The sequence below is a fragment of the Pelodiscus sinensis genome, chromosome 14 (genome assembly GCF_049634645.1).
Source record: "Pelodiscus sinensis isolate JC-2024 chromosome 14, ASM4963464v1, whole genome shotgun sequence".
NCBI classification, from domain to species: Eukaryota; Metazoa; Chordata; order Testudines; family Trionychidae; genus Pelodiscus; species Pelodiscus sinensis.
In genome coordinates this window covers 45,820,638-45,839,553 of record NC_134724.1, presented here as the reverse complement: position 1 = coordinate 45,839,553, position 18,916 = coordinate 45,820,638, and the positions used below count along the sequence as shown (strand labels likewise).

General features: G+C 46.8%; 1 protein-coding gene across 3 annotated transcripts in view; it reads right to left on the bottom strand.

The window, feature by feature from the left end:
- The window catches only part of THSD4 (thrombospondin type 1 domain containing 4), a 680,148-nt gene that overhangs the window by 210,463 nt on the left and 450,769 nt on the right, over positions 1–18,916 (bottom strand). The gene's annotated exons all lie outside the window — the stretch shown is intronic.

Sequence of the window (18,916 nt, the reverse complement as noted above, 5' to 3'; positions counted from 1 at the left end):
CAACAAAAGCCTGGTCTGCTGGGGGGGGGGGGGCACTAGCTGCGGGCCCCCCTCCCCCCAGCGGACCAGGGAGACCCGGAGCAAAGCCGCGGAGGCGGCGGGGTCCCGTGCCTCTGCGGCTTTGCTCCGGGTGTCCCTGGTCCGCTGGGGGGAGGGTCCCCAGCAGACCAGGGACATCCGGAGCAAAGCCGCAGAGGCATGGGACCCCGCTGCCTCCAAGGCTTTGCTCCAGGTGTCTCTGGTCTGCTCGGGGTGTCCCTGGTCTGCTGGGAGGGGTCCCCAGCAGACCAGGGACACCCGGAGCAGCTTTTCTCGCCCAGGAGGACACGGTGGCAGGACCACTGCACGTCTGGGTGGTCCCGCCGCCCGCGAGTTCCGGGGCGAGAAAAGCCCCGTTCGTAAGTGCGGATCCGACGTAAGTCGGATCCGCGTAACTCGGGGACTGCCTGTACTACCAAAATTAAGGCACTGATTCACAAAAGCACAAGCTCCTACTTAAGTCTTACCCACGTTAATAGAAATTAAGCACATAGTTAAATGCTTCACTGAATCAGGGCGGGCAATAATTTTTGACAGAGGCCACTCCAAGATTTTGGAAATTAGTCGAGGGCCGCACCCTTCCATGATATTAATGGAGGAGGTGTGGGATCTGGGATGGTTAGGTGCAGAAGGGAGTGTGGGGTAAGGGACTGGGTGCAGGAGGGAGAGTGGCGTCTGCGAGGGAGTTTGATGAAGGAGGCAGTTATGACGTAGGGCAGGGGACTGGGGTGCAGGTTATTGGAATCTGACCTAGGGCAGGAGGGGGTTGTGACCTAGGGCAGGTGACTGGGGTGCAGGGGTTTTGGTTTATGACCTAGGGAAGGGGACTGAGGTGCAGGAGTTTGGGAGTAGGAGGGGACTGTTATCTCAGGCAGGGGGATTGGGGTACCAGTTCTGGAAGGGAGTATGGGTGCAGGAGGGGAGCAGAGGGTTTGGGTATGTTGAGTGGGGGGTGGGAAAAGGAGGAGCTGGGGTGCTAGAGGCAGGAGACTTACCAGTCAGCAGCCCAACCAGCCTACCTGCCTGCAGAGCTAAACGCTTGCAGAACTTAAAACATTTCTCAGCCTGCCTGGCTGGGTTCACAGGCTGCGGGGCCATGTGCTTGTATGTATAACTTAGCCAGAAGGGGTGTGTGGTGCTTCATGTGCTGTCTGTTATTTAAGCAGGCAGCTCCCATTGGCCAGTTTCTGGCCAGAAACCAGCCAATGGGATTGTGCCTTCTCCCCCTTCCCTCAGGGATCATAGTTTTGAAAGAGAAATGGCCCTGCAGATGCTTTTCTGAGTGGCATACATGGCTGCGGGGAAAGCCGGGGAGCCTGCCTGGGGCTCCCTGCTGTGTCCATGGGCCATATATTGCCCAGGCCTGGCCTAGATGAACAGCACAGTCAGCAACATGAAAGCAAACCACACTGACTATAACAGACAGTTCCTACTGAATTCTTTAGACATTTCAGAAAATTCCCAAAAGCATGTAAATTGCAAAGAACAATAAGTCACGTGGCTGTACCTTTACCCATTGGCTTTGAAAATATTCCTCAATTATATACATTATCTACTTCTGCTAAAATCATAGGTAAAATAACCTCTGGTTTCTAATATCAGACTTCTCTGGCAACTCTGACGTATTTGTGAGAGTGTTATTAGATGCAAATTGCCACCAAATTCATGTAATATTCAGCAACTGTCCCATTACTAGGGCCAAAATAGTAACAACAAATCATAAAGTAGGCCTCCGTGCATTAGTATGAAGAAAAAGGCAATTTCCACTCTCTCATAATTTATTCTTTATAATTTCTCCCTCCACTTTAGTTGATGCCAGGATTCCCAGAGATACTTGTTTTCCATCATCTCCTTAACTTTACGTTCATGTTTTTCCTTCTTCATCTATCACCATGAAGATGTGCCCTAGTAGGCTATAAGTACTGGACTGGGACACCAGGGGTGGTTTTGGAATCTTAATCACTGGAGGTTTTGAAGAACAGGCTAAGACAAACACCTAACAGGAATAGTCTGAGACCTTCAACATATTGCAGCTGTGAGATAAATCAATCTCTAAGCACATACCCGTTGATGCTGGTACTCCACCAAGATGAGAATAGTAGCCGGTGTTGATGGAAGAGCAGACCTTGCTGACCTTACCACACACAAGATGCCACAGTATGTTGACTTCAGTCACGCTACTTGCGTAGCTGAAGTAAATCAAAAGTGCCCATTGGTGTGGACAAGACCTAAGTATATTTGTTCCTACTCAGCACGTGGCAATGGACTAGATGATGTCTCGAGGTCTCCCATCCCCCCCCCCCACATCTCTGAATCTATGCTGAACAGTAAGAGACTAATTGTGACAAGCTGTCTGAATTTATACTTGACACACGTATGTGTGTGTGTGTGAGTGCATGGCACTAGTTTTACAATACATCATAGAGATTTCCATGACTCAGGCCAGGAGGATAAGAAATAAAATTGATACAGTCTCTGAAATGATCTATACCCTTTTTGAAATGAACTGGAGAATTCAGTCCTGTTTCATGCAGATTGTGTCAGCGTGTCTCAGGTTCCTACTGCAGATGGTATTGATTAGCAACTTTGTTGGCACACTGAGCAGAGAAGCTTAGAAAATATTTCAGATTTCAATATTTTTCCCAACCTACATGATCCCACATGTAAATTGCAAACCTTTTAAAAGAACGGGGCAGAGAAAAAGTGCTTTTATATGGTTAAAATGGCGAGGGCAAAATATAGAAATATAATATTGTACATAATTTATGCAAAATCATGTAATCCATATATAAAGCACACTGAGATTATTGTGTATCTTTTCCTTGAAGAGTAGTTCAAGTGCATTCTTTTACTTTACCTCTACAATGAATGTCAATGCAACTATTCATATGCTTAAAAGTTAAGCATGTAAAATATAGACCTAAAATCTCATCTTAAACCAATGTTTATTGCAAGGACACTACAGAGAAATATTTAAAGGAAGCCTTTTCAGCACAGCCAATGGCTGACATTTTGTTTAAATTATACTATTCATTGTAAGGAAGTGTGTAGAGAGTGGGGAAACAGGCAGACAGAAAGGAGTATTCTGCACCCTTTCTCTTCCAAGACTGATTGTTGTTTGCAAAGCAGATGGCAAACAAAATGGGGGAGGGTGGAGAAAAGGCCAAGATCCCATTTGGATAACAGATGTCAGATAACAAATAGAAAAGCTAGAAACTTAAAGTTGTAAAAACACTTGTCATTCCAGTGGAAGCCCACAGGGAGAAGGTTTCACAGTCACGGCTGCACTTTTTGTATGAACATACTTGGATTAACGATATAGAAAATCAGAAAGCAACATCAAAGCCTGAGTCAGGTTATTTTCCCGCCTGGAAATCTCTCTCATCAACGAGGGAAGCCTGATGGAATTTAACTTGGCTGAAATTACTGTAACGTTCTGTTTTTATACACACACACGCTTTACTCTGTTACTTCTGCTCTTCATTATCTCTAGCAGAAATGTTGCCAGATAGATGTGGTATTACAGTCTCAAAGACAAACAGCTACATTCTTATGAACACTAAGTCCCCTTTACACTGCCATAGTAGTATAAAAAGACCTGTGTACAAATGACATCTGATCTTAAGAGTGAAATTCAGACCTGTTCAAGTTGGTGCAGCTCCTCTATCTTAGCAGATTTGCCCAATTTCACCATGTCTGGATCTGGCACCATTTGAAGGTTGCATGTTTTCAAATAACTTGTATAGAATAAATGCCAACAGTTTCACACGTGGACTAGGTTGCACCTCTATAAACCATGATTCTCTGATTTAGCAGCATCTGTGGTCCAGCAGGATCAGAGAGTCCCAACGCACTGTGGAGGATGGGGGGACCTGGGAGTCCAGTCTGATGCTGGGGATGGGGGAGGGAGCCCAGAGCATGGCCCAGCTGCTCAACTGGGGAGGAATGGGGAGATGAGGCAGGAAGTCTGGTGCATGGATTGGCTAGGCTGGGAGGAGGAGCCAGGAAGTCCACTGGAGCAGCAGGGCAGGGAGCAGAGCCAGCATCAGGGGGGCTGAAATGACCTCCCCATGTCCAGCAAAATCTCTCACCCAGGACCAGTCAGGTCCCAGGGGTGCCAGACCAGGGAAGTCCAACCTGCAGCAGCTGTAAGTGCCTACCTTGACACCTTAAAGGGACAATCATTTTTGGAAAGTGCTCAGTATCCTAACTATGAAAACCAGACTCCTTCCAGGTGCACCCGAAAACTGAGATATCTAAAAATCACTAAACATTTCAAATGTTGGCCAATGTGCATTATTACGCGGATATCTTATCCATACACACGCTCTCTCGCTTTAATAGATATGCCAGGTAGGGTACACCTACACTTACATTAAACACCTGCTGCTGCCTCAGGCCTGCTGACTTAGGCTTGTAGGGCTCAGGGTGTGGGGCTGTGTATTTGCAGTGAAGACCTTTGGCTTGGGCCAGAGCCTGGGATCTGTGAGGCGAGAGGGTTCCAGAACTCAGGCTGCAGCCCAGGCCAGAAGCTTACACCAGTGGTTCCCAACTTTTGGTCTGTGGACCAGTGCCGAGCTGCGAACCGCTGGCTGCTGAGCTGTAGCAGCTATGGGGGCTGGGGTACACTGCCCCAAGCCTCCCTTCCCACTGCGGCTGTTGGGAAAGGTGTGTTCTGCCCTGCCTCTCAGCCAGCCAGCAGCCGAGCAGGGGCAGGACAGCTGCACGGAGCCCAACATGGCAGCCTTAGAACAGCCGTGACCCAGGCAGCAGCACTCAGCTGGCGGCTGGAAGGCAGATCAGGTCTAGGTGAGGAGAAGGAAGACTCAATCAGGGAAGGAGGCACAAAAGAGGTGGGTCGGGGTGGGAAGAAGCATGGTGAGGGTGGGGCTTTGGGTAAAGGGTGGAGTGAGAGGAAGCCATAGTGGTATAAAAAGACCTGTGTACAAATGACATCTGAGTGGAGTGGAGGGAAAGGTTGGAGCCCCCCTCACAGTTAGCAGGATATCTGGTTATTAGGAGTGGAGACAAGTCTTCTGCAGTGGGGGAAAGTCCTGCCAGTCCCAGCTCTCAGAGTTCTCTGCTGCATTTAACTGTGATTTTCTCCAGGTATGTCTTGTAAGAGACCAGCACGCAGTGGCAGTGCTGGCAATGCTGCTAAGCATAAGATGTGTCAATATTGATACAGCAAAAGGTGGAATTGGAAAAGGGTGCATTAGTGTGTTTTGTGTGACTTACAATATAGGGTCATCTATAGTGTGTGATTTGAAGCAGCAAAATGATACAGAGGCAGCAAGTGGGGGGTGGGAATGCGTGTAGTCAACAAGATTAGCCTCAGCTTATTGGTTAGTCATATAGTCGATTACATGTTGACATCCCTAGTGGCCAGCCCTAATGCTTGAGGTCAGTCCTGACATCAACAATGAGTCCGAGTTCACTGGATTTGAGGCATCTGAAAACCAAAAAATTGCTGAGTCAATGGAGTATGCCAATGGTATGTCCCATCCTGTAGCACATGAGCCTGCCAAGGATTTGGGAGAGGAAAATGTACTAGACTGGTTGAAAGTTAACAGAGATGCACCAATCGCCAATTAAATGATCAAGAAATTGGGCAAATAGTACAGAAGGGGAAAAAAACAAAGAAAATGAAAAAGCCAGTGATGGTGATAAAGATGATGATGAGGATGCCACAGAAATAAATTCTATCAATAAATGTATTCAGTTGGCAACTAATTTAATAGATGGACTGGAGCAAAGACATTTAATTTCTAACAAGCAGTTGTGTCGGTAAACGTGATAAGAAAAAAAACTTAAATAAAAACCAAAGTACATGAGACAGAAGATTGGTTAATTGTAGCAAGAGCAGCAGTGAGTAGCACTCTACAGTCGAAAGATCTAGTGCCTCAAATTCATCTACTGCATATATCTAAAGCAGAGCATTTACACCCAGCCCCAGCTTCCCACCTCCTGTTGGTCCCAGTAGCAAGCCCCAACTCCTTGAGGTCCCAGCAGCTGGCAGCAGGTTCTAGCCCTTGGTCTCAGCTCCCCAAGGTCCCCGCTGCTGGCCATAGCTCCTCACTATCTGTGAATCCCAGCAGCCCAATGCAGGTTGCAGCCTCCAGCCCCTGCTCCCTGCAGGTCCCAGCGGCCGGAGGCAGGTTGCAGCTTCCAGCTCAAGTTCCCTGCTGCCCATAGATCCAAGAAGCCCCCCGACTGCAGTTCCCTGCCTCCTGCAGGGAGCTGAGGCTAGGGACTGGGACTTGCCACTGGCTGCTTGGATTTACAGGCAGCAGGACCTGTAACTTTTGGCTGCGATCCACTGTCAGCTGATGGGACCCAGGGACAGTGGGGAGCTGGGGCCATCGATTGGGATCTGCTGCTGGCAGGCAACTGTGACCCTTATGCAGGGCACAAAATCTGGAGGAGCTGCAGCACCCTCCCTCCCCCCACACAGACACCCATACAGAGACCCATTGTCTCTCCATTCACCTTCCTGGGTTCGGAAAATTCTTTAGTTAAGCACAGCTCACATCCCGACTATGCCAGACTAGAGAATTTCCACCTGTCTACAAGCTAAGCTCCTGACCCTAAAAGTGACTCCATATAGATGTACTACCGTAGCCACAGAATTGCCATTCTCTAGGTGTCCCTAAATAAATGACTGCTAGAAACTGACTGGACCACACACAATGATTGTCCTTTTCGGTTCATTCCCTCTGAAGCAATGGCACTGCCCCGTTGGAACACAGGATATCAGAGTAGGTGGACCAAAGGTTTGATCCAGGACGCCTAGTCACATGTTCTTATGTGAGGCTATGTCTACACTACAGAGTTTTTGCGCAAAAGCTCGCAGAGCGACCACATCTCAAGTGCATTTTTGCGCAAGAAAATGTCCAGTGAATCGACAGAACAGAGGAGTTTTTGCGGGATACGTACTCCTCTTTCTACGAGGAATAACTCCTTTTCGTGTGAGAGCTCTTGCACAAAAAGGTGTGTGGGGATGGGAAACAGGGTTTTTTGCACAAAACCAGCCTATTGAAAGAAGCACAGGTGCCCTGGTGGCCATTCTGTTAATGGCAATCAGAGCTTTCTTGCGAGAGAGGGTCCATGCAGTCCGGACACGCTCTTGCACAAAAGCGCATCGCTTTTCCAATGCGCTTTTGCAGTGTGGACGCACTCTTGCGCAAGAAGATTTTGAGGAAGATCTCTTCCGCAAAAAACTTAGTGCGCAAGAAGCCTGCAGTGTAGATGTAGCCAGGGCCGGATTGAGGGGTGGGCGAGCCAGGCAGCTGCCCGGGGCGCCAACCAATGTGGAGGTGCCTGATGGAAGCTGTAAGGGGCACGCTGCCATCAGGCGCTGTGTGCCTGGCTACCACCCCCCCCGATCCCCGCGGCGCAGGCCAGCAGCGCCCTTCCCTCCACGGCCGTGGGGTCCTGCATGGCCCGGCGCACGCGCCAGCAGCGATACCCGGGCTGGGCTGGGCAGCGCGTGTGCCATGCGTCCGGGGGTGGCACCGCACTCCCAGGCCCAGGGCACCAAAATGGCTCAGGCTGGCCCTGGATGTAGCCTAACATGGGATTTGCCATTGACTTAAAAGGGCAGAGTATCAAGCCCATTCTCCAGAACTGATACATTCAGTATGCTGCACCTGTACAAGCACACAAATTCAGTTGTGAGCATTCAGCACAAAAAGATCAACAATTCACAGGTCCAGGCTTTGGGAAGCGTTTAAGTATGTATTTAAATATTCCAAATCTAATTCAGCAAAACAAGTACAGACGTGCTTAACTTTAAGCATGTGCTTAACTACCATATGCCACAAGCTTATATGTTCAATTTAATAGTCTAGAGCTCTGTGAAGAACCAAATTTGGGTCCGAGCCACACAAATGATCTAGAGATATAAAGCAGATATCTGGGTTTGCAGGGTTCTGTTAATAGTAATGTGCTTGCTCATATGCTTTAAACTATGCATGTGCTTAAATAAATTACTAAGTCAGGGTCACACATATACAAACCCTTTCAGCCAAGGATCTCAAATTGATATACACACTTTGATTAAGTTTCACATCACCCTTGCAAGGCAAATAGCAGTAGCAGTAGAATAATGAATGGCAAACTAGTTTTAAAATCTACAGCATAAGGTTGCTATATTATGTTTCCAGAAATACTGCATAGACTAAATGGGTGATGATGTGAACCCTCCAAGCTCACAATGCTCTTCATGTGATAAATGATCAACTCAGACTCCAGTGCCATTCCTTCCACAAGAAAAGTCAGGGAAACTGTAAATCAAATACCTTTAAATAAGGTTGTCACAGGCTCTGAATGAAGCTTCTACCAGTCATTTTCCAACTGGGTCCGCAGTATGGTCAGTGACAGCAGCCCATAAATAAACAGAGTACTTTGGGGCCTCTGAAGCATTAAAGATATATTTTTAAAAGCCATAAAAAAGTGCCTTGAACTTTCTGAATATCCAATAACCAACACATATACTAGATAACTTTATACCGGATAATCCCTGCTTTTGTTTAATTTATATTCCCACTTACATTTATGGCTAGAGATAAGATGATGACTTTCTTCTGTTTCCAATAACTTGTGTGTGCCTATGCTTGTATTTGCCAAATCAGTGTTCACTCTCCATATGAGCTTACAGGGCTCAAGTATCTTTCCTTATGTCACTACAGAGCTCTTGGAGACAGTTGAGAGATTTATAAATAAGAGGAATATGGGAGGTTACATGTTTCTAAGTAGCAGGTCAGAAACATACAGAGAAAGAAGTAAGTCCAAAGAAAACAAATATACTGAAAGGGATATCAATCAAATACAATGTAAAACACGTGGGCTACGTCTAGACTGGCATGATTTTCCCCAAATGCTTTTAACAGAAAACTTTTCTGTTAAAAGCATTTGCGGAAAAGAGCGTCTAGATTGGCATGGACGCTTTTCCGCAAAAGCACTTTTTGCAGAAAAGGAACCGTGCCAATCTAGACTCGCTTTTCCGCAAAAAAGCCCTGATCGCCATTTTTGCGATCGGGGCTTTCTTGCGCAAAACAAATCTGAGCTGTCTACACTGGCCCTTTTGCGCAAAAGGACTTTTGCCCGAATGGGAGCAGCACAGCATTTCCGCAAGAAGCCCTGATTTCAGACAGTAGGAAGTCCGTGTTCTTGCGGAAATTCAAGCAGCCAGTGTAGACAGTTGGCAAGTTTTTCCACAAAAGCAGCTGCAGTCTAGACACAGCCATCTAGTTTGTAGGTAATATATTTCAAAAGGAATATTTCAATACACATTCTAACAAACAGAACACTTACTGTGCACATATATAGAATATTGTCATCACTTTAGTCCATAATGTTTTATAAAACTATCAAGCAACATGTCTTCACAAACAAAAAGATATTAATAGAGCAGCAAAGCGAAGCAATCCAAAGGCAGCAAATGACAACATCAGGGTTGTCTGTGCACCTTAATCCTTTTTCCTTGTGTGCGTGTTATGATGACTAATTATGTTGTCTCATATTATTCTGCAGACAGACGCAGACTCCATGGGTGCTCCAACCCCAGAGTGCCCACGGGGAAAAATTAGTAAGTACTGAGCACAAAATCTCCCCTATAAGCTCACCCCAACTCTCAACACTGCTGGCCTGCAGGAAGGCCCTGTGGATCAGTGCCTCTCCCCTCCTCCTGCCACCTCCCTCAATCAGCTATTTAGCAGCGTTCAGGAAGCTGAAGGGGAGCATCCCCGACTCCCACCCCTTCCCCAGCACTTCTGAAAAGGAGTGCCTGAGATTCTGCAAGACTCTAGCTTCATTCAGTGCACATGTTGGACAAAAAACTAGGTTCTTTCATTCTCAAATTACACTACAAATAGGGCATTCTTTGGGCCTCTGTGGCCGATTCAATGCCCATTGAAATCAATGGAAAAACTTCTTGACTTCATTTGGCTTTGGATTGGTCCCCATATTATTCCCTGTTATATCTGATAAATAGTCTATAGTGGAGTTTCACAGGTGTAACTAACTAAAGTCCAGTAAAATATCTCAGTCAGACTTGTATTCTGATGGATAAAAGGGTACCCAGGACCTACACCGGGTGGGCAATAATTTTTGTTTGGGGGCCACTCCAAGATTTTGGAGGGCTGCACTCTTTCATGTTATTAATGGAGATGTGGGGTCTGGAATGGAGGCTGGGTGCAGAAGGGAGCTTGGGGTAAGGGACTGAGGTGCAGGACGGATACTGGAGTCTGGGAGGGAGTTGGGATGAAGAAGACTGTTGTGACCTAGGGTAGGGGACTGGCATGCAGGGGTTTGGGATGTGACCTAGGGTAGGAGGGGACTGTGATCTGGGGCAGGAGAATGGGGTGCCAGATCTGGGAGGGGGTGTGAGTGGAAGAGGGGGACAGAAGGTTTGCGTATGTTGAGCGTGTGGGGGGACAGATGGCTGGGGCAGGAAAGGGCTGAGATGCCAGAAGCAGGCTGTGGCCAAGAGACTTACTTGTCAGCTGCCAAACTAGCCTGCCTGCCTGCAAAGCTTAAAGTGTTTCCCAGCCAGCCAGCCTGCCTGTCTGGCCATGTGCTTCATGAATAACTGAGCAGAGAAGAGGGGCGTGGTTCTTCTTGGCTGCCTGTTACTCCAAGAAGCAGCTCGCATTGGGTGGTTTCTGCCAGAAACTGGCCAATGGGAATGTGCTGGGGGCAGGGTGGCTCCTAAAACTTCCTCCTCTCCCCTCCATTTTACAACAGAAATGGAGTCCGGCAGGTGTGTTTCTGCATGGTGTGTGGTGCTGCAGGGCAAGCTGGGGAGCCTGCCTGGGGCTCTCCACTGCCTCCACAGGCTGGATCCGGTGGCTTGGCAGGCTGGATGCAGCCCGCAGCCCGTATTTTGCCCAGACCTGACCTACACGGTAATTCATAAAAGGAAAGTAAAGACTATTAGCAAAATCACCTCAGGTGTTCTGAATTGAAGTTCTGCATGGAGAAATATCACACATCAACAATTTCTCTTGAAAATACAGGAAAAAAGTAAGGAAAACTTATACTACATTGCTAATGACATTCTTTGTATCCATAAGTGCCTCCCATACTCTCAGTGGACAGTGTCTAAGCTTTATAGGGTGACTTATGAAGAAAAAGATCAAATTTAGCATGAGTAAGGTCTACAGAATCTGTCTTTTTATGTTTCACTTCCATTGGTCACTTTCACCTAGACTATTTTTAGTAACATCTTATGTTTGCTTCTACCACAACTTAGTTGTTCAATTTCTAATCACAATGCAATAGGAAAATGTTCTAACACTAAAAGCCTGATAATCTTCCTTCCTCTAACAGTCACTGTAAAGCAATAGTGGGTGGCCTGTGTGCTGAATGTGGCCCATCATGTGTGGCCAGCGAGACATTTTGTTTACTGATACCCATGAGCGGTTTTCATCTGCGCAGTTTTTTTCCTGACAAAATTACTCAAGTGACACATGCATAAAGCAAAGGCTCGTGAAGTGAGATGCATGCTGATTGCAAAACATGGACTGTGAGAAATGTGTTCTCTATCTACATCCAATCAAAGTGCAGCAATAGTTCGATTGGCACACACTACGAATTGTAGGTATGCAAGTTCAGTTAGCAAAACTACCCTGTCCTGGGAGACTGTCTTGGTTATATTCTTGTAGCACGTTGAGAGGAAGGAGGAACACTCATGCAATCCACTCACCAGCCTAGGTTGCCCATCACTGTTGTAAATGATTACTTAATTCCTCATCCCTGTCCAATCAGTATTAACACAGTTAGGTTGTCGCCTATTTGCCACCATGCTGTGGGTAAGGTAGCTAATGTTAGCAAAGCATTTTACAGTCTGTGCATACGCACTGGTAAATAAGAAACAAGTACAGGTTTTTTTAAACACCTATGAGCACAAGCCTTAACAAGAATTAAGCAAAACACTCAGCAAAAATAAGCTTGTTTTTTGACGCTCGAAAACTTTTCCATCAACAAAAGTTGATCCAATAAAAGCTTTCTTCTTGTCCTATGCATTTTTGTCTAGTATGTTATTTAAGGAAACACAGATGCATTAATATAAATTTTCCCCCAAATGCAAGACATTTTTGTTTCCTTAATGGATTATTTCACAGGACAACTACCGGATATTTTAAATGTATTAGTTTAAATTCAATTAAAATTCAATTAAAACAAATGAAGAGTTGTTTGATTCCATTTTCTAAACTAATCGGCGTCTAGACTGGAAAGCTTTTCCACAAAAGCTACCACAGGAGAAGCTGTTCTGGATTTGATTTTAACAAATAGGGAGGAACTAGTTGAGAAATTGAAAGTGGAACACAGTATGGGGGACAGTGATCATGAAATAATAGAGTTCATGATCTTAAGGAAAGGTAGAAGGGAGACCAGCACAATTGAGGTAATGGATTTCAGGAAGGCAGATTTTGATAAGCTCAGAGAACTTGTAGGTAAGGTCCCATGGGAAGCAAGACTGAAGGGAAAAACAACTGAGGAGAGTTGGAAGTATTTCAAAGGGACGTTGTTAAGGGTCCAAAAGCAAACAATTCCGCTGTGTAGGAAAGATAGAAAATACGGCAAAAGACCAGCTTGGTTTAACAAGGAGATCTTGCATGATCTCAAAATAAAAAAGGAGTCCTATAAAAAATGGAAACTAGGACAAATAACAAAGGATGAATATAGGCAAGCAACACGGGAATACAGGGGCAAGATTAGAAAGGCAAAGGCACAAAATGAGATCAAACTAGCTACAGGCATGAAGGGAAACAAGAAGACCGTTTATAAATACATTAGAAGCAAGAGGAAGACCAAGGACAGGGTAGGCCCACTGCTCAGTGAGGAGGGAGAAGCAGTAACAGGAAACTTGGAAATGGCGGAGATGCTCAATGACTTCTTTGTTTCGGTCTTCACCGAGAAGTCTGGAGGTGTGCCTAACGTAGTGAATACAAGCAGAGAGAGGGTAAGTTTAGAAGATAGGATACACAAAGAACAAGTTAAAAATCACTTAGGAAAGTTAGATGTCAGCAAGTCACCAGGTCCTGATGAAATGCATCCCAGGATACTCAAGGAGCTGATAGAGGAGGTATCTGAGCCTTTAGCTATGATCTTTGAAAAATCATGGCAGACAGGGGAAGATTCCAGAAGACTGGAAAAGGGCGAATATTGTGCCCATCTATAAAAAGGGGAATAAGAACAACACAAGAAACTACAGACCGGTCAGTTTAACGTCTGTCCCAGGGAAGATAATGGAGCAGCTAATTAAGGAAATCATACGCAAACACTTGGAAGGTAATAAAGTGATAGGGAGTAGTCAGCATGGGTTTGTGAAGAACAAGTCATGCCAAACTAATCTGATAGCTTTCTTTGATAGGATAATGAGCCTTGTGGATAAGGGAGAAGCGGTGGATGTCATATACCTAGACTTTAGTAAGGCATTTGATACGGTCTCGCATGATATTCTTATTGATAAACTAGACAAATATAACTTAGATAGGGCCACGATAAGGTGGGTGCATAATTGGCTGGATAACCGTAGTCAGAGAGTTGTTGTTAACGGTGCTAAATCCTGCTGGAAAGGGATAACAAGTGGAGTCCCGCAAGGGTCTGTTTTGGGACCCGTACTGTTCAATATCTTTATCAATGATGTAGATATTGGGATAGAGAGTACGCTTATTAAGTTTGCAGATGATACCAAACTGGGTGGGGTTGCAACTTCTTTGGAGGATAGGGACATAATTCAAAATGACCTTAGCAAGTTAGAGAAATGGTCAGAGGTAAACAGGATGAAGTTTAATAAAAAGAAATGCAAAGTGCTCCACTTAGGAAGGAACAATCAGTTCCATACATACAAGATGGGAAGCGACTGTCTAGGAAGGAGCATGGCGGAAAGGGATCTAGGGGTCATAGTGGACCACAAGTTGAATATGAGTCAACAGTGTGATGCTGGTGCAAAAAAAGCAAATATGATTCTAGCTTGTATCAACAGGTGTGTTGTAAGCAAAACTCGTGAAGTCATTCTGCCGCTCTACTCTGCACTAGTTAGGCCTCAGCTGGAGTAATGTGTCCAGTTCTGGGCGCCACATTTCAAGAAAGATGTGGAGAAATTGGAAAGGGTACAGAGAAGAGTGACAAGAATGATTAAAGGTCTAGAGAACATGACCTATGAAGCCAGGCTTCATGAACTGGGCTTGTTTAGTTTGGAAAAAAGAAGATTAAGGGGGGACATGATAGCGGTTTTCAAATATCTAAAAGGGTGTCACAAGGAGGAAGGAGAAAATTTGTTCCTCTTGGTTTCTGAGGACAGGACAAGGAGTAATGGGCTTAAAGTGCAGCAGAGGAGGTTTAGATTGGACATTAGGAAAAAATTCCTAACTGTCAGGGTGGTCAAATATTGGAATAAATTGCCAAGGGAGGTGGTGGAATCTCCCTCTCTGGAGATATTTAAGAACAGGTTAGATAGACATCTGTCAGGGATGGTGTAGTCGGAGCTTGGTCCTGCCTTGAGGGCAGGGGGCTGGACTTGATGACCTCTTGAGGTCCCTTCCAGTCCTATGAGTCTATGAAAAGTGGCTGCTTTTGCGGAAAAACTTGCCAGCTGTCTATACCGGCCTCTTGAATTTGAGCAAGAACACTGATGATCTAATGTAAGATTGTCAGTGTTCTTGCGCAAATATTATGATGCTCCCACTCAGGGATAAGCCCTCTTGCGCAAATGTATTTGCACAAGACGGCCAGTGTAGACAGGGGAGGACTGTTTTGCACAAAAAAGCCCCGATGGCGAAAATGGCGATCGGGGCTTTCTTGCGCAAAACCGTGTCTAGATTGGCACGGATGCTTTTCCACAAAAAGTGCTTTTGCACAAAAGCATCCGTGCCAATTTAGACACTCTTTTCCGCAAATGCTTTTAACGGAAAAACTTTTCCGTTAAAAGCATTTGCTGAAAATCATGCCAGTCTAGACGTAGCCATCAAGTTTAGCCTATCATTTGGCAACTGAAGTTTACTAGCCTGGTTTATTGTCTTCCCAATCAACAAGTTACAGACAAAAATTTACTAAACTCAAATGATTAGTCTCCTGGGGACTTCAATTTCAAAATATTAAGTGGGAAGTAGGGATGAAAGCAGCTAGTCGACTATCCGATAAACAGAAGTTTATCAGATAGTCAAGTAGTCCCTCAAATAGTCACTTCCCCCCCTTACTGCTTCTATCAGAAGCAGCAAGGGGGGAGCAGGAGCCAGTGCTGGGGAGAGCCATCTTAAAAGCTGGTTCCCCCAGCACCATATCTGTGGGGGGCAGGGGAGGCAGGGGGGTAGCAGTGACCAGGCACAAGCCAGGAATCAGCTGCTTCCTGGCTTGTGCCCCATCCCAGATTCTGCACCTCTTGGTTCTTAATATATTTAAAAGGCTAAAGCGCAGTGGGGGGACCCAACAGGCTCTTAATACATTTAAAAGGCAGAGCCACTGCGTGGTTAGCTCCTGGACAGGGAGATAACCCCACTGCAATTCCCCCGCTTATCAACTAATCGACTAGTCAATGGAAAATCCATTGACTAGCTGATTAGTTGATTAAACTAAATTTAACATGTCTAGTGGGAAGGTGTGATGTGAAAGGTTTCACATAGCTGTAACTCCCATCAAAAATTCATATCCAAATTTTGAACAAACAGAAAGTCAGCCTTCATATGCATGTATCCACATATAATGGGATGCACGCCCCTAAATTGGAGATACCCATTTTCAACATTGAAAAATATACATTTGTAACCACAAACCATTTAGCTGAGGATTCATCCAAACTATGGCTTATAGAGCAAATGACAGGCAGACCTGGTAACTAAGGCTATAGCTAAGGCTGCCTGATATGTTCTAGTATAAAACTCTGTTTTCGGTTGCTTCAGTTGCTTTCCCTCCCCCCGAATTTTAACAACTTTGGGCGGAAATTTTTTACACATAGAATGCCTGCCACTGCTGATTGTTATTGGATTGGATTTTTCAGTTTCAGCAGAAACAGTTCTGCCATTTCTGTGAACAAGACAGGGAAAGACATATTGTTTCACCTATATTAAAGAAACATGTATCTGTTTCATTGAGAAGCTTACTCTGGCACTTCAATACTTTACAGCAGGGAATTGAAATTTAGCAGGAAGTTCTTTCCAGTGTCAGGGATGTGCGGTTTTTCGTCCCTGTGAAATTCACACAAATTTAGTGAAGTTATTAACCTATGAGAATCACCATGTTTAGATGCTCAACAGAGGTTCGTTAGCATTTGACAATAACATCCTCTCCTGTTTCCATCTGTACCGAGCACGGTCCAGGGACAGATGAGGACTGTTCCAGCAACTGCTCCCCTTACCAGGACAGGCTGCCATGGTGCTGGGAATCAGAGTGCCCGATTCTCCCGAGCTCTCTATGCCCAGACATCACGACGGAGACATTGAAAAAAAGCTGGAATGTAGTGCACCCTATGAGGGACAGAACTATAACAAGAGGGATGACAGCAAGAGAGCAACAGGAAGTGGGGAAAGAGTAAGGGCGACAGGCTGAAGGGGAACATTCTAGAAGCTAGGGGCAGAGGGCATGGAAGCAATCCACGAGGACATACACTGCACCGAGACTGGCAGCCCACTCATTCTTTCCGTCACTGAAATAAACAATTGAGTTGACTTGCGGAACCCTTGCGTCCTGTCTATATAAAAAGCCAACGCCCTCCTAACGTCCAGGCAGTGCAGAGCCTGTTCCCTGGGGGGTGCGTGTAGCTTGGGGTAAAAAACCGGTAGGTAAATATCCTGGGAGATATGGAAATGCGAGACAACCTTGGGCAGGAACCCCGGGCGTGGACGCAGCCTCACCTTATCTTTAAAGAACACCGTGCAGGGCGGTTCTGAAGTCAGCGCCCTAAGCTCTGACACCCTCCTGGCCGAGGTAATGGCCACGAGGAAAGCTACCTTGTAGGACAAGTGCTTCAAAGAGCACGACGCCAGAGGCTCGAACGGGGGCTTCATAAGGGCAGTCAGGACCAGGTTAAGGTCCCAAGCCGGGACCGGTGGTCTCTCATATGGCATCATCCTGTCAATTCCCTTCAGAAACCTTTTAACCGTGGGATTGGCAAAGATGGACCAAGGTGAGAGGCCTCCAGGCAGATGCCGTGGGCTACACACAGTTCCCACAGACCTAGGGCTTCCTGGCACAGGGGAGAGGAACGCGCCCCACCCTGCTTGTTGATATAGAACATGGCCGTAGTGTTGTCTGTCAGCACCGCCACCACTGTTCTGTAAGTGGGGAAGGAACACCCTGCAGGCCAGCCTGACTGCCCGTAGCTCCTTGATATTTATATGGAGGGGAACCTCCTCTGGCGACCACGTACCTTGTGTCCTGAGGTTACCCAGGTGAGTGCCCCATCCCATGTCCAAAGCATCCGTGACCAGCTGTGCTGATGGGGATGCTCTGGTGAATGGGACTCCCGCACACACCGTGCCCTCATCCTTCCACCAGTCTAACGAGCAAAGAATGTCCTGAGGTATAGTCACTACCGCATCTAGCGGCGACCTCAGAGGGTGGTGCGCTACTTTGAGCCACCCCTGCAATGGGCTCATGTGCAGCCTGGCATGTTGGACCACGTAAGTGCCCGCCGCCATGTGGCCTAGGAGCCTCATACAGGTCCTTGCTGTCGTAGTTGGGAACTCCTGCAGCTCCGCTACCGATGAGCGGATAGCCAGGAATCTGTCCCTTGGTAGGGACGCCGTCCCCGAGGGTGAGTGTAGATGGGCCCCCACAAAGTCTATCACCTGCGTGGGGTCTAATGACCATTTGGCATCGTTTATGAGGAGGCCGAGGTTTCCGAACAATGCCCTTGCCTGTGTGACGTGACCTATCACCTGTTCTCGAGACGTGCCCCTTATCAGCCAATCGTCCAGATATGGAAACTCTTGGACCCTGTTACGCCGCAGAAACACGGCTACCACCATCATACATTTGGTAAAAACCCTCGGGGCCGTACACAGCCCAAATGGGAGGACCGTAAACTGGAAATGGTCCTGACCCACCACAAACCGTAGGAACTTTCTGTGACTTGGAAAAATCAAAATGTGGAAGTACGCATCCTTGAGATCGAGAGCAGCATACCAGTCCCCCTTTTGGAGCGAAGGGATGACGCAAGCCAGCGTCACCATCCTGAACTTTGCTTTCCTTATGAAGGCGTTCAGGTTTCGGAGGTCTGATATGGGATGCATGCCCACTTTCGCCTTGGGTACTAGGAAGTAGCGGGAGTAGAAACCCTTTCCCTTCACGTCTGGGGGGACTCTTTCTATAGCCCCTAGCGCCAACAGGTTGGACACCTCCTGCCGAAGGAGTGTCTCGTGAGAAGGGTCCATGAAGAGGGAAGGGGAGGGGGGGTGGGAGGCAGGGTAGGAAAGAAAGGGGATAGTATACCCCTGCTTTACCAGATCTAGGATCCAATGGTCCGACGTGATCTTTATCCACTCCTGGTAAAAGAGGGAAAGACGGTCCCCAAAGAGTAGGTAGGTAGGTGCGACTGGTACTCTGCTCTCTGGCGTACCTTCAAAATGAGGGCTCAGTTTGGTGACCGGGTGACGGCCCTGTGCCCCTCTCGGAGTCCGACCGAGGGCCCCTACGCCTGCCTCTGAAGAGGTCAGGGCGGCTATTGTTGCGGCCTCTCCTGTGGCCCGTCATTGTTTTGCCGTCTGGGATAGGGTCTAGCCTGGAAGGGGCGCCTCTGAGGGGCCGGGGTGTGTATCCCTAGCGACTTTAGCATTGCCCTTAAGTCCTTCAATCTATGAAGCTTGGAATCAGTCTGCTCTGAGAACAGGCCCGACCCCTCAAAAGGTAGGTCTGAATAGTGGTCTGCACCTCG